Genomic DNA, 14612 nt, shown 5'->3' on the forward strand with positions numbered 1-14612 from the left:
GAATATGCATGAATGAGACAACACGAGCTCAAAGCTGAGTAAGGTACAAATCCCACCTTTAAGAAAGCCAGTCTAAAACGGGGGTTCTTAACCTGGAGTATAAAAGTAGAACTCAAGGGAAACCATGAAATCACATGGAAAAAATATATACCATTATTTTCCTAAACACAAACTGATACTTAGTATTTCCTTCAATTACGGATATAGACAATAAATTAACGTCAATATTATTAGCAGTAATTATGACCTTGTCACCAATTGAAATTATAGTTTCACATTTTTGTAGTTATTGAAGATATTATAAGCTACTGAGCAAGTGGATACCTGACTCTTTTATGTTTATTACCACTGAAATTACATAAGTAATCAGACCCATGAATTCATATTACTTAATGCTTTAATAAAGCACATCTATTACTATAGCATGTTTGAGATATTCTGATTTTGATAACTATCTTTCATAAGATAGTTTCATAACTGTTAACAGTTGAGTTAGGCCCCCTTACTGAATCTATTCTGTCCAAATAGATACCACTGCTTACTTTATAGCAAGTAAGTGATCCTAAACATTGAGGTAGGACCTAAAATAAGTTGAAAGGGGATTTGTCTTGCCTTGAAAACTCATGTCAAACAGGCTTTGTCTCACATGCCGATTGTGACCCTGGGGGAGTAATTGCCTAGAGCACAGTGATAAGAAGTACCTTAAGGTGATATTCCAGCTCAGCATGAAAAAAATGTAAGTAATTAACAGTGCTTGTCAAGGGCACAGAGGTGGTAACATGAGTCCATCTTGGCTCTACATGTTTTCATGAAAAATTAATTAAATGGAACCACAAAGGAAGTTAAAGATTACAGGAAAGCCCTTCTTCTATTGACTGTTTCTTTATAAGCTTTATAATTCTTAGCTGAGAATCTTTGATTCTCAATAGGTCTATCAAATTTCTTAGGGCCCGGGTGGATAGTTCAAAATCATAAGCCCTTTAATAGATAAGAGAATTAAAGACATAACAGCAAATAATCCTCTTATTAATTTCACCATCATGTACCAGCTGATCCAATGAAAATTTGAGTCCATGTGTAGATCCTAAGTGCTTTAGCCAAAATCACCTTTCCAAGCATTGAGTGAGAATAAAGAAATACTTCCAACACTTGCAGACATTCAAAGACTCTTCCTCATTTACCTTATTTGAAGAAATGACACGCACACTCCCAGAAACTAGTGCTGGCCTACAGTGTAAACATTCGGGTACTGGTGGCCTCCACTGCTTCTTCTTTCTAGTCATATAGTCCCTTGGAACAAGGGTCAGTTTTACTCCTAAGAGGAAAGTCAACATGACTCACTTTAGAAACTGAAAGTGCACCATGTCCACACAGGCAGTGCTTCTTACTGTGTAACCACAAAACCACATTAGAATAAGTCAGCTCCTCAGAGGAGAAGAGGGAGTAGACTCAACAAACTCATCCCCAGCTCCAGATGACCAGAGGCTTCTTGCTGAACAAAGACTTGGAACAAAGAACAAATGTCAGCAGCAAGTGTGGACAGGGTCCTTGGCTTCTGGGTACAGAAAACATTGAAATGAGGGTCCTTCCAAGGCCAGGTTGTGAAGCAGTGGGTTTTGACTTCGTTACCCCTTCCCTGTTCTTTGTCACTTTCTTCCTTGGTTTCAATCCTATCTCTGAACATCTGCTGCTCTCTTGCTAACTCTGTGTTCAGGGGTTTGAGGAAAGGGTTAAGAAGTGGGACTTTAACTGGATGGACATTGTCTGGTATCTTAATAATTTTTATCTAGAAAGTGTGAAGAATAAAATAAAGCTAAAGCTCTTACTGGCAAAGCAGCAGCAATCCCTCACGCCAACAAGAATAAGGACATGTTTGGTCATTTGCCACCAAGGCCGTGCTCCTGGTTTTGCCTGTGGTCAGACATGACTACAGAGTGCATTGTCTTCTTGCTCCATCGTGGTCACCCAAAGGCCTTGTCGGATGTTGGCCTATGAAACTGTTTCTGTTCACAGAACACCAAGTCCAGCCATGAGGTCAGGCTGGCAACACCAAGGTCTAGATGACAGAGCCAGAACAGTGCCTGTCCAGCAGGGCCACCTCGTTTTAAATCCCAGTCCCACAGCAAAGACTCTCACCTTCCCCCCACCTCTGACTTAAAGGTTCCTGTTCTCCATTCCCTCCTGGCCAGTTTACCCCAAGTAGTAAACTAATCTGAAGAATATCAATCTCCACTGACAAAGTTAATATTCGGTTCCTAAGTTGGAGGGTGTCCTGTACCTGGATTGCAAGCATCCTTTTAGAACAAGCATGACCGGGAGGCCAGCATGGCCAGGCTGAGGTACACTGTGGAAGAGCACACGCCCGCTTTCCCCAGCTCAGTCGCACCGGCAGAGAGCTGCCCTGCACAGCGGACCTGCGGCTGACATCCGGGTGGCCCCCCAAGCGCGGCTCACGCGTTCCCCCACTGTGGACTTCTCCAGGCTGGGGGCTGGTCTGCTGCCCACAGCTCTGCAGTCTCCTTTCAGCTGGCTGAATGCTTAGCTCTTTGTAAGTGGAGATGCTGATACTGAATTCATATTGGAATCACTTGACGTGCCAACCCTAATGAGTCACTTTCAGAATAGTGACTGTTCTGAATAAGCCACCCTTTCCTTCATGATGCTCTGCTGCCACCGGGTGATGATTCGCAGCCAAACGGGACACTAGAGTTGCCACAGACTTCAAAATTCTACACATCCCACATCAACACACAGGAATCCACCAGAGACCCCAGACGTCTGCTCAGAAACACCCCGACAGTGTTCAGCATTTGCAGGAAAGGGCTGGTGGCTGGGATCTCTAAGATGAGCCCTCACCTGATCTCTGCTTCTCCCAAGCCCACCGTCTCCCTCAGAGTCTCCACTGAGAATGGAAAGGAAATCAGAATAAAAAGGGTTTAGAGCTGGAAGGGTCCCCAGTCAGCCCTGTAGGGTAAGTGAATCTGAGAGTCAGAGGAAATCTTTATGTCATCATAATTTTATCTATAGTTGCCCTTAAATGAATGTAATGTCAACAAAAATATCCATCTCTTGTCTTCTGCTTCCTTTATTCCACACATTTTGTCTTCACAATAGCTCTAAGATTATATGTGTGTGCACACATATATATAAATATTGTGCATATTTAGAAGGTGTAGTGGAGGCTGACACCTAAGTGGTCTTCTGAGGTGTCCTCCTTTCCTAACTCCCTCATCTCTGTACAAAGATTCCCCAAAGTGTCTCTGGAAGTTGTGCTTCCTACCATTCTGGCTCCGTGTACCTGGATCACAAGAGCGCCCTATTGCTCTGTGCACACACTGTAGAAAGATCCATTCAAGTTAATTAACATCCATCGCCTCACTAACTTATCATTTTTTGTGGTGAAAACATTAAAAATCTATTCTTTTAGCAATTTTGAAACACAATACATTGTTCCTATTGCCACTCTGCAGTGCAATAGACCACTAAAACTTATTCCTGCCGTCTACCTGAAACTCGGTGGCCTCTGATCAACATCTTCCCTCTCCCCGTCCCTCACAAGGTAATACATATTAATATCCCCACTTCACAGACGAGGAATGAAGGCACAGGGAGGCTAAGCAACGTGCCCAAAGGTGCCTCGCGAACCAGGGGAAGGCTGAGGCGGATCTGAGAGGAAGAGTGCTCTTAACTACTGCATTTTTCCAACTCTTCCTCTGCTACCAAGAGCACTGGTCACTGGAGAAGGGAGAACAACTCCTGTGTCTGTCCTAAGCCTGCGGCTTTGCCTCTGGTTACTGTTTCCAGACACCAAAGTACCTCAGACCAGATTTCCTGTCCTACAGTCTCTGGGAAAACAGAATACCAATCACACCTTTCCTTGAATCTGGGTGACTGTAAGAAGGAATCAGCAACAGAAAGGCAAAGTCAAAATTGTCTTGCACTTCTAACCACTAAAAAATAAGCAATTATGAATATCTGCATGTAAGTATGTAGAAAAACATTTTAAATACAACCCAAAAGGTTAAAGAAGTTTTTAAATGAATGTAAAAAGAAAACTGACCTTTAAGACTAACATACCTCCTAAATGATGCTTTCTGTGCTCCAGTGAAGCCTCAGGGCCATGGGAAGGACACTCCTGCACCTGCAATCCAGGGCCGATGCTAGGGAACAGTGCCTGCAGCAGGCACCTGCCCTGACTGGCCAGCCAGCGAGACGGGAGAGGAGACGCGAGTCAGGAGAGCGTGTTTTGACAGGCTCACTTTCTGCTTTATAAATTATGCATCCGCACCAGCATTTAAAACTCCGGGAATTTCATATTTGTGTTTCTGATTTCTCTTGAAAAATGGGAAGGTGTGGTAATGCTGGGCCTGCATCCCCACGTGTAACAATCGAGCTCAACAGGCTTCAAGGCTGCAGACGATGGCCAACCAACCCAGGGCGATCGTTCAGCTTCCCTCTGGGAAGCGCCTGCGTGTTTGGCTTCTGATCCAGCAGTGGCTGCCCAGCAGCAGAGGGCTACCCACCAGCAAGCACAGGACTGTGCCCCTCACAGCAGTCAGAACTCCGCATCTAGACACAAATTCCCCATCATTCCCTCCACATACTCTACATTGCAACCATGTTGCAAGAATATTTGCTGTTCTCTAAGTATTCTTCTCAAATTTACACCCTGGTGTGGAATGCCTCCCCTCTCTACCTCCAGCTCCTTCCTCATCTCTATGCTTCAACCTATTCCACCTTTCCTGACCTTACTCAAACTCTGCTTCTACAAAAACTTCCTCAATCCAATCCTGTGGTTGGAATTAATCCCTCCCTCCTGTCTTCCTGCAGCATTAGTTTATATACCTATGACAGGATTACTTCGATCTCATTTATATTTGTTTGTTTGTTTGTTTGTTTGAGCCGGGTATTGAACCATTGAACCCAGGGACCCCTAACCACTGAGTTACACCCCCAGCCCTATATTTTTTGAGACCCAGTCTTGCTAAGTTGCTTAGGGCTTTGCTAAATTGTTGAGGCTGGCCTCAAACTTGGACTCCTCCTGCCTCAGCCTCCTGAGTCACTTGTACCACTGTACCCAGCACATTGGATATAATTTTGAAGGATCAGAGTCTGCATTGGCTTCTACTGCCATCTACTGACCAAAAAGTAGAATTATGCCTAAAGACAGCCATTTGAATCTAAGAAATAATTCCCCATTCATTTTTACTTTCTTCATTTTCTCCTTTAATTTTTTTCATGTTATTCTTTTCCTTTGTTTATTCATTCTTGCACTCAACTAATATTTTTATCATTTCCTAAATGATAGACACTAAGTAGTTAAGAATTAAGACAAACATGAAAAGACAGAGAGAAGCCCCATTGCTGGTAGGGTGGAATGAGCCACTTCAGCCTTTATTTCCCACTATTCACAACCAGAGATTGAGGGAAAATCAGAAAAAGCAACCACCCAAGAACTCTGAACAGAATGTAAGCAGATTAGGGAGCAGAACCAAAATTCATACATCAGACCCAGGTGAATTTCCTTGATTCTTTTTCCTTTGCTTCCCACTTTGACCCCAGGGTGGTGCACTAAGTGGCAGGCAGAGGCAGCAGAAGCACTTCTGGTCAAAGGATTGGGAAAGGAGGTTCCATAAAAAGAAGACTGAAAAAAAAAGGGAGGGAGTGGGGGATCCCACTGACTTTTTTGACCCCTATTTCTTCTCCAGGTCTGCACCAAGAGCATCTCCAGTTGAGAACCTGCAAAGTAGTGGCCACAGGGCTTCCAGCACCTAAAATCTGAGAGAAAATCCAAATTTCTGACCAGAGAAACCAAACAGGGAAGCTTGTGGTACACGAAATGTAAAGGGTCACTGGCTTTTCTCCCTCTTTTCTCTATCACTTTGCCCTGAAGCTACCCCGGTCATGGATGATTATGGGTCCTTTGGTCACTAGAACTTCAAATTAAACCTCATCTTTCTAGTCACATTACTAGGAAAGGAGGTCTGGAAGTACAGTGTTGGGGGAAATACTGAGAAGGAAAAAAACCAGAGGAGATCTCCTAATTCTGGGGATAAAGGCACTGGGCACATCTCAGAATGGCACTTGCATAGGACAGACCCCAAGCAGAATAGCAAAGTCCTCAAGAACTTGACATTAGAACTACAGTCAGGAGAGATAAAACTTGCATTCGAACCTAACAGGGTTGATTACATATAAAAATAAAATGACAACAATAGAAATCAACATTCATCGGAGGATTGTAGTGTGACTTTGAGTCTCCCAATACAGGATTAACATGTCTAGATACAAAAGAAGTTTATTTGGCAAAGAACCAGGAACATCTTACCACTCCTGAGGGAAAGCACGATCAACAGATAGGTGTCCATCCAGAGGTGGCCCACACATGGGTATGAGACGAAAACTGAGTAGCTCTTATAACCAGGCTTCTGGAGCCAACACTTGAACAGAGACAAAGACAGAGGTCCCCAGCAGACAAATAGGAACTATGGAAACAATCACATGAAAACGTTAGAACTGAAAGATGTCAGAAATGCAAAACTCAATGGACGGACTGAAGAGCAATGACAGAGAATAGTCAGCAAATGAGTGTAGATCAATAATAAATTATTATTCATTCTGAAGAACACAGAGGAAAATATCAGGCAAAAATAAATAAGTGGAGGCCCCTGGGCTTGGAGGGAAATATCAAAAGGACTAACATTCGTGTCTTTGTAATCCCAGAAAAAGGTGAGAAAGAATTGCCACAGAAAAATTATTTGACAATAGAATAACTTAACAAAATGGAGGGAAGCAGGAGTAGAAGCATAGAATTTTTGTTTGAAATTGAAGTCAACTTATTAACAGTTTATAACAGACTGTAATACTTATGAAAGCCACAAAACAAAAACCTTTAGTAGATACACAAAAGAAACAAAAAGAAAGAAATCAAATCATACAGAGAATCATCACATCACAAAGGAAGGTTTAAAATAGCTGAGAAACAATTAACAAATGGCAATAGTAAGTCCTTACCTATTAATAATTACCTTGAATGTAAATGGATTAAATTTTCCAACCAAAAGACAGAGTGACTGAATGAATTTTAAGAAACTAAAACAAAACAAGAACCACCTATATGCTATCCTCAAGACACTCACTTCAGCTTTAAGGACACACAGAGACTGAAAGTAAAAGGATGGAAAAAGACCTTGCATGCAGATATTAGCCAAAAGAAAGCAGGGGTAGCTACACTTATATAAAACAAAAAAAGATAGTAATTCAAAACTGTAAAAAGAGATCAAGAAGGCCATTTTATAATGATAGAAGGACCAACACAACAAGAGGATATAACAGTTTTAAATACTTGTACCTAACATCAGAGCACCTAAATGGATAGATAAAATATTAATAGATCTGCAGGGAGAGAGAGAGAGACAGCAATGTCGTAATGGGGGACTTCAATACCCCACTTTCAACAATGAAGAGATCATCCAATCGGAAATGCTGCTTTCCACAGGTTTTGGTAGGTTGTTTTCATTGTCATCCTTCAAGATATCTTTAAATTTCCCTTTTGATTTCTTCTTTGGCCACTGGTTGCTCAAGAGTGTGTTGTTTAATTTCCACATATTTGTGAATTTTCCAGTTTTTCTCCTGACATTGACTTCTATTTTCACACCACTGGACTCCTGCTTGCTTTTGTTGCCTGTAATATCAGCGCCATATCCAAAAAAATCATTGCCAAGACCAATGTTATGAAGCTTTTCCCCATGTGTTCTTCTAGCAATTTCACAATTTAAGTTTCATGTTACACAAAGACATAATGCCAAGAGATAAATTAAAATATAGTGTTATAAATTTTCAAATAATCCAAAACATGGCCAAGAATGATAGAGGAACAAAAACCAGAAGGAGAAAATTACAAAATAATAAAAGTTTAGACATAAATCCAATCATGTCAGTAAGTCCATAGAACAGAAATAGTCTCTACATGCCAGTTAAAGGATAGAAATTGTCAGATTGGGAACATTTTTTATTGTCTACAAGCAACTCACTTTAGATATAATGATATAAATAAGTTTTTAAAAGATGGAAAATGATAAACTATAAAGATGAAGAAAGGGAGGGGGAGGAGAAGGAGGAGAAGCGGGAGGGGGAAGGGGAGGAGGAGGAGTCGCTGCTATCAAAGTGACCTTAGAACAATGAATAGTATCAGGGAGGGAAACCAATACACCAAGAACAAATGATAATCAGATATGTATGTGTGAAATAACAAAGCTTCAAAATATATAAGGCAAAAACTGACACAACTAAAAGGAAAAACAGATAAATCTACAATAGGTGTTTATTATTATAACACCTTGTGGTCATGAACAGAAGTAGAATGTCAATAAGAACTGAGAAGACAGAACACCACTACCAGCTTACTTGATCTAATTCATATTCACAAAGTCTTCTGTCCAACAGGGAAACACATATTCTCTCCAAGTGCATAGGGACCACTGACCAAGGCAGACTAGAGGTCAGCAGTCTATACCCTACAGGACCAACTTCAGCCAGCTGTTCTTATAAATGAAGTTTACTCATTTACACAGCTCTGTCCACGTGTTTCCATGTTGTTTCTGGTGATTTCTGTGCCAAAAAGGCAGGGATGAATAGTTGCAAGAGTACATGTGCCCGAACAGCAAAAATGTTCTATTATCTGACCCTGTATAGAAAAACAAACCAATCAGTTTCTTAAAAATTTTAAAAGCACCTAAGGCATGTTCTCTAGTCATAAAGGAATTAGAAATTAACAAGAATATCTGAAAATTCACAATTCCTTAAAAATTAAATAATACTTTGTAAATAATTCATTGATCAAAAAGGAAATTTCAAGAAAACTTAGAAAATATTTTAAACTTCTATTCTTCTGTTCACTTCTATTGGAGAAAGCAATTTATTTAAGAAACCTCCCAACAGAGAAAAGCACAAGTCTACAGCGCTTCACTGCGAAAGCCAACCAAGCATTTAAAGAAGTGATGTCAGTTTTGCTTAGGAAGGAACAGGATAAGGAATGCTTTCTCGTGCATTTTATGAGGTCAGCATTACACAGATACCAGAACCAGACCAAGACAGCGTAAAAGAATAAAACGAAAAACAATATCCTTATGAAAATGGGCATAAAATTCTCAATGAAATACTAACAAACCCAAGTTCATTTAAAAAGTACATGAAAAGACATTCCAAATCATAGTCACCAGAGAAATGACACCACTATTGTTAGAGTGCTAGGCCAGAAACCTGACGCCAGGGGTCCCAACAAACCAGATCCCACTGCTCACCCCAAAAAACAAACCGAAAAGGTACTGGAGAGAAGCAGGACAGGAACTTGAATCAACGTGGTGTACTGAGGTGGCAAAGGGAGACCCTGCGCCTGGCCCTGACGTTAAGCAAACAGAGGAAGCAGGGGCAGGGTGGGAAGTGCATAAGGAAGCAGCAGTCTTGGTCACACTGGGACTGGTTGATCATTATTTCCACTTTGGCAAGATGGCCCCAGAAAAGTCTTTATCACCTGAGGGGGCAATTTCCACTTGTGTTCAGGATTTTCTCAGACCCAGATCCTGGAAGGGGCCATTCAGTTCCCATGAGATGACTGCCCCTAAGGGACAGCACTGGACTACCACTCACACCGGAGTGAGGTGCCTGCCTCCTGCTGTTACCGGGACTGAGGCCTCCGGGGTGCCACTCAGGGACCTGAACTGCTGACAGTGGAACGTCCCTGAAAATCTTGTCTGTCATGGAGGGAGATGAGATAGGTTAGGTAAATTTAGGCTCGAAAACCGCACATTACTAGTTTTTAGATGAACACCTCATAAATGGTTAGCAAGCCGACACGCAGAGTGGATCAGTGTCAAAAAGCTTAAAGCGATAAAGGAGACAGGTACGAAATGAAGGCGGGGTGCCAAGCTTTCTCCTGCTTTTAGTCACCCCCTGAGCACCTGCAAACCCAAGTCCCTGTAAAACAGACCCCAGCTGCAATGAGAGGTGGCAAGGTATATCCTCCCCAGTCTCACCTATTAACCATCACCCAGCAGAATTCTACATCTTAAAAAAACTGTAACTCACAATCTTAAGTGCTGGAACTCCCACACACTGTTGGTAGAGAAGCGAAATGGCACAGCTCCTCAGGAAAACACTGACTGTTTCTTAAAGTGAGTAAACACACACGTATCACGACTCTGCAATCTCACTACTGCGCATTTGCTCAAGAATAAACTAATCATACTAAAACCTGTTCGCAAATGATTATAGCAGCTTTATTTACAATCACTAAACACCAGGGGAGAAAAATAAACATCCTTCACCGGTGAATGGATAGACAGATTGTGATACATCTATACAAGGGAATGCCAACCCCAACAGAAAGGAACAAATCACTGAGGTAGACGACATGGGTCAATCTCAAATACCTATATGATGCTAAGTGAAAAAAGTCAGACTGAAAGTTCATCTAATGTCCGATTCTATTTCTGTGACTTCCTGGAAATGACAACCCTATAGCAACAAAGAGGTTTGGTGGGTGATGCAGGCAAGAGTTGACAGCAAATTAGTTCAAGGAATTTGGGGGTCAGTGGGACCATTCTGTATCTTGATTGTGGTGGTAATTATATGACTCCATGCGTGTGTCAAAATTCATAAACTACACATACTAGAGTGAATTCTAATTTATGTAAAGATAAAATAGGGAAGAAGTGAATGACTACAATTATATCATTGAGTTTTTCAAGGTTAAAAGCCATCTTGGGGATTTGGGCACCTTTATGAAACACAATGAGATGGTGTGCATACCTGGTCTCTAAAGCCCATTCCATCTCTGAAATGCAATTACTCTTTGATTTTATGTGGCATAGAGACTCCCCATGTGAGAGGACATATCAAAGAGACCAATAATTCTATCTTTACTTATTGACTCCATTTACCTCATTATTTCCCTTTCTATTTTCCCCCACCCCTCCCCCTTTTCTTAAAATGGCGTCCAACAGGCTTCTCTTCCTGAAGGTCTGCTTCGGGGGCGCGTTTAGCCACCCAGTTAGGTATCAACACCCCACCCTGGGCCCTATCCCACCTACAGGCAAATGCCTCGCTGGCAATATGCAGATAGCATAGTTAGCTCCCTTCCGAGACTGTATATAAGGCAACAAACTTTTCTAATAAAAAATCCCCCTCTCCTGGCAGCAAGTCTCCATTCCTTCTTTTATTACTGATAATGATAAAAATATAAAAAGACATGTTCCCTGTTTGGGTAAAATAAATGTGAAACATTTCTTAATAGAATTAAATTTTCATTGTTCAGAGCATCTTAGAACCTATGGAACATGCCAAATATTACAAATAGCAAATACACCTCCACACGTTTTGTTATTTCTGCAGAATTTTCCCAAGAGTTATTAAGTGGGTTTCCTTCTTTTATATGAACAACTAAAATTTAGAAAGGTATCAATTTCTCTGAGGACGCATTCTATAAATTCAAGACTACTGCATAATATTTTTGAAAAATGGATATAGAGTAAAATATATCAAACACATGATTTCTTTTACATAATTCCTGCCAAACTATAACTTCGACAAGAACCCAGTATAAAACGTAAGGAAGCATTTCAGCTACTTGCAGTTGTCACTTTATTACTTAATGTATTTATGAATTCTGAATCTAGTGTTCAGAGAACATGCGGAGGAGCTTCCAAAGTAAACTGCACTAGCCTAGCGAATGAGCTGTGAACTTAGAACTCTCAGAAAGATAACCCAGCAGAGGTAGTCCAACATGCTCTTTGGGTTCAGATGATTTTGTGTATAGATCAGAAAACTGAAATCCCGAGAAGGCAGATGAACTGGTTTGTCAAGTTCACATGACTCATACAGGAGAGCCAGCCCTTCAGAAGTCACGTCAAACAGAAGCAGTTTCAAAGGTTAATGGCTCACACTGAAACCTTAGGATAGCTTCATTAAGTGGATCAAGTCATTTAAAAGATGATTAGCCTTAATTTTTGCTTTTAAAGTCCATCCACTAAATAATATTTTAACTGAATCCATTTCTTATCATAAATATAATCAGACAAAACTACCCAGAACTTAAACACTAAATTAATCACAAGTGAAATACTGTATTACCCATCTTCTTTCACTTCAGCTTGTTATTGCACAAATATCTAGTATTACATGAACTACAGGGAAGAAGTGTCCAGTGATTGACACTTATTTGGGGGCTGTACAAGTATCCCTTTGCACATTTCTGGGGGAAGGGTATTGGGGATTGAACCCAGGGATGCTTTGCCACCAAGCTATAGCCCAAGCCCACCCCTGTTTTCTCTGAGGGCCTCGCTAAGTGGCTGAGGCTGGCCTGGAGGCTGTGACCTTCCTGCCTCTGCCTCCCAGGTCACTGGCTTACAGGCATGTGCCACCATGCCCACTCACTTGTACTCGGTGTATCAGCAGACATATTCAGGTCTAAATTCGAAACAAGGCTAGTGTAGAGTTTCCTTAAAATTATCATAATTCACATACATACACAGCAATGGCAAAAGAAATTTTATTCTATATTTTATACAAAGGAATCTTTTATAATTTTCTAGATAATCAAATATATTTGAAAAACAAATTTGAATCAAATTTTTATGGAATCCAGGAGAAACTTCCAATGGGAAGTCTTGGAGATGTGATTTAGAAATCAGTGGCAGGCAGGGAATCGGTCAAGAGAGCAGTGTCCAGGCCTCTCCTCCTTGAGGGCACTCCAGTTCTCAGGCAGGCCTGAGGGTCCAGGCACCTCAGCAGCCCCGCCATGTCTTCCTGGGCTTCAAGAAGAGTAGGTCTTCTCTGCCTACCACCTGGGCCTGCTTGCTGGCGAGTTTTGCTACCTGAAGATGACAACACCCAGCAAGCTCAAAGCACAAGACATCACATTAGCCAGTCGGCAGGAGAGGAGAGCAAGGCCTGGGCGGGTGGACCTGGCTTCCAGCGGCTTTGATTTCTGCGTGATGGGCACGCTCTTCAGTTTCTCTGGGCTGCCTCATCCACATGACAGAATGATCATTTCTGTCCACGGAGGTCACAGATTAATTGCCTCAGTTGTATTCATGCCCAAAATTAATCCTCTCTGAAGACATCTAGAGAATCCGCCAAGTGACCCCAAATACAAAGGAAGGAAGTTATTCAAAGGAAGTGAGTTACTCAGAGTGCACATGCCTAACCCTGGTCCATGGACAGGACTGGAGAGACGGTGCTGTCTCTCTGTTGGGTGAAAAGTCCCATGTGTCATACCAGAGTCCTTAGAGGAGGACTCTAAGGAAGGTGGGGTTAAAAATGAATCATTCCACCCGAATCTCTACCATTACATTAAGAGTACAAAGTATCCTAAAGAACAAAGCAGGGGTGAAGAGTAGTTTTAGACCTTTTCCTAACTCCTTAAATCCCAAATTTTCAATTCTGCAAATATTTCAACAAAACTGACACAGGTGCGTTAAAGTAGGTTGGAAATACCATAATCTAGGCCATATATATTATACTAATTAACATTGATAATATAATTATATTCTTATTATCACAATATTATATATTACATATTCACATGGTATATGCTATATTTAAGTTTTTATAGGTGTTTCACCTCTAGGATGATGGGACAAAATGGGTTAAATGAAAAATACACCATAAAAGCCACTCATAATTTCCTCACATAAAAATCATACAAATATCTAGAAGTTTCCTGCCCATTTCCAGCACTCTTTTGCCTACCTATCTCACTATTCATCCCAAGCTCCTCTTCCTAAGAAACCATGGCACGTCAACCTATCACTTTAGGGACTTCTGTACTTATACACACACATTTATAGTTTTTAAATGGGTCCTTCCATGCATATTGAACTGAAATTGATAAAAACGTAGTCATGTTTTTAGGTATTTTATTTATTTATTTACTGGTACCAGGGATTGAACCCAGGGGCACTTAACCACTAGCCACATCCTCGGCCCTTTTTTAATATTTTATTTAGAGACAGGATCTCGCTGAGTTGGATAAGTTGTTGAGGCTGCCTTTGAAGTAGTGATCCTTCTGCCTCAGCCTCCCCAGCCGCTGCGATTACCGGCTTGGCCACCAGCCGGCAGTATTTACTTTTATATTTGGTTTGTTTACAGTGCTGGAAACTAGGGATGGAACCAGGGTCTTATAAATGCTAGGCTACCTTTCTACCACTGAGCCACACCCCAGTCCATACTGTATTTATTTACTTTTCTTTTTCTTTAGTTTTATTTATGTATCTGCTTATTGCGAAACTAGGGATTGAACACAGGGTACTCTACCACTGAGCTACATCCCCAGCCCTTTTAATTTTAAGGCAGGGTCTTACTAGATTGCTGAAGCTGTCCTCCAATTCGCCATCCTCCTGCCTCAGCCTCCTGGGTCTCTAGGATTACAGAAGCATGTACTGGGGCTCAGCTCGTATTTATTTTTAACAGCCCCTACAACTTCACAATTTCCTCAGTCATTCCTCTGTGAATAGACATAACTCACTTTCAACGTGCTAATTAGACGTTCCAAGTAAGGAGGAGAAGCTAAAGGGTCCTTTCGACTATGAGGTTCCAGCTCAGGCGGAAGAGAG

The sequence above is a fragment of the Sciurus carolinensis genome, chromosome 12 (assembly GCF_902686445.1).
Source record: "Sciurus carolinensis chromosome 12, mSciCar1.2, whole genome shotgun sequence".
In the NCBI taxonomy this organism is placed as follows: Eukaryota; Metazoa; Chordata; class Mammalia; order Rodentia; family Sciuridae; genus Sciurus; species Sciurus carolinensis.